The sequence below is a fragment of the Arachis hypogaea genome, chromosome 16, assembly GCF_003086295.3.
Source record: "Arachis hypogaea cultivar Tifrunner chromosome 16, arahy.Tifrunner.gnm2.J5K5, whole genome shotgun sequence".
NCBI lineage: Eukaryota > Viridiplantae > Streptophyta > Magnoliopsida > Fabales > Fabaceae > Arachis > Arachis hypogaea.
The window spans coordinates 63,186,037-63,188,407 of record NC_092051.1 but is presented as its reverse complement, the minus strand read 5'-3'; the positions used below and the strand labels follow the sequence as shown (position 1 = coordinate 63,188,407).

Genomic DNA, 2,371 nt, shown 5'->3' with positions numbered 1-2,371 from the left:
TGAACTAGAGAGGAAGCTTTTGGATTGGGAAAACTACTCTCTGTATAATTTTACTTTCTTTGCAACTTCTAGTTTTACTTTCAGAATGCATTCTCCATCTTTGTTTTCCATTCCCAGAGCTATGAACAACTAAACCCCTTTCATTGGATTAGGGAGCTCTGTTGTAATTTGATAGATCAATAATAGTTTTTATTATTTTTCTTCTTTCTTTTCTCTTGATTTTACTAGAAAGCTTTCGATCTTCATCCAATTGGGTAGTTGTCTTGGAAAAGAAGCTATTCATACTTGGATCTCTTCGAAACCTTGGAAGAGGAATGAAGAGATCATGCTAGAAATGCTTTCTCATGTTGGACCAAATTGGGGTTTGGATGGATATAGTGACATATAATCCTACCAACACTTTGATTTGGAAATACATGTGGTATAATCAGTGACCATACTTCATCTCTTCTCATGAGCAATTGGACCAAGGAATTGGCTATTGATCAATATTTGAGAGATTGAATTACCAAGGAATTGGAATTCAATCACTTAAGATTGCCAAGGAGATCAATGAATGCATTGATTGAGGAAGAGATGAAAATAAACTTGATCCAGAGAATGCAACATCTCCTAAACCCAATGACTTCCCCATTTTTGATCTCACCCATTCTCTTTAATTTCTGCAATTTACTTTTATGCTCATCTTTCCAAATCCCCATTTAACATTCTGCAATTTACTTTTCGCCATTTACATTCAGCTCTTTATTTCCAGTATTTACATTTTCTGCTATTTACTTTCCCCTCATTTAATTTCCTGCAATTCTCACATCAAATTCTGCTTAGCTCAACTAGAACGTTCCTCTAATTAAAGTTGATTGACCAATCAATCCCTGTGGGATTCGACCTCACTCTATTGTGAGTTTTTACTTGACGACAATTCGGTATACTTGCCGAGGGAAATTGTTGAGAGACAAGTTTCCGTGCATCAAGTTTATGACGCCATTGCCGGGGATTGATTTTGTATCAACAATGATTAAATTGGTGGATAACTAGATTGAGCATTTTTTATTTTGTTTGATTTAATTTCATTTGAGTAATTCACTTTCAGTTTAGCTATTTTCTTCCTTTTCCCCTACCCTTTTTTTTTAGTTGTTTACAATTCAGTTCACTAACCCACTAACTGTTTGATATATTGCATCACTCACACTAATAGCATTTCTAACAAGAATACTCTCTGTATCTACCCCCTTCTTACTTTTGCCTTGTTGGTTGTATGATAGGTAGAAGAAGCGGGGCTTCAACTTCCTTTGATTCTGAACCTGAGAGGACCTTCATTAGATTAAGGAGGGAAGCAAGAGGAAAGAGAGTAATTGGTACGGAGGAAGAAGAGGAGTATTTTGAACCAGACATGGATGAGAATAAGGAGAACCATCATGAAGAAGAAGCTCACAACCATAGCAGAGAAGGCCCAGTGCATCATGCTGGGCAAGAGAGAAGAGTTCTGGGATCTTACATCAATCCAAACCCAGGAAACTGTAGAAGTAGCATCCAAAAGCCAACCATACATGCCAATAACTTTGAACTTAAGCCACAACTCATCACCCTTGTTCAGAACAACTGTTCGTTCGGAGGAGGTGTCCAAGAAGACCCCAATCAACATCTAACCACCTTCCTGAGGATCTGTGATACTGTGAAGTCTAATGGTGTTCATCCTGACACCTATAGACTACTCCTATTCCCCTTCTCACTCAAGGACAAGGCATCTAAATGGCTGGAATCCTTCCCGAAGGAGAGCTTAACAACCTGGGAAGATGTGGTGAATAAATTTTTGGCGAGATTCTATCCTTCTCAAAGAATTAACAGGTTGAGAGCTGAGGTTCAAACTTTCAGGCAACAAGATGGTGAGACTCTCTACGAAGCATGGGAGAGGTTTAAGGATCTAACAAGAAGGTGCCCACCAGATATGTTCAATGAATGGGTACAGCTACACATTTTTTATGAAGGCCTTTCTTATGAATCAAAGAAGGCAGTAGACCACTCATCCGGGGGATCTCTGACCAAGAAGAAAACCATTGAAGAAGCCATAGATGTCATTGAGACTGTAGCCGAGAATGACTACTTCTATACCTCTGAAAAGGGCAACACTAGAGGAGTAATGGAGCTAAACAACGTGGATACACTGCTGGCCCAAAACAAGCTGATTACCAAGCAGCTAGCTGACCGTACCAAGAAGATGGAGAGGAACCAAGTAACAGCAATCACCACCTCATCAGCAACTCAAGAAGGAGTAAATGTAGAGGCAGAGGGTGATCAGGAACAAGCCAACTACATTGGAAACACACCTAGGCAGACCCATGATCCATACTCCAAGACTTACAATCCTGGTTGG

The 2,371-nt window shown here is 39.5% G+C and overlaps 1 non-coding gene across 1 annotated transcript; it reads right to left on the bottom strand.

The window, feature by feature from the left end:
* Positions 1-1,843: 1,843 nt before the first annotated feature.
* LOC112761847 (small nucleolar RNA R71) lies at positions 1,844-1,950 on the bottom strand. The gene has a single exon (XR_003182220.1). It is a non-coding gene; the product is annotated as a small nucleolar RNA R71 (small nucleolar RNA).
* Between the last annotated feature and the right edge of the window lie 421 nt (positions 1,951-2,371).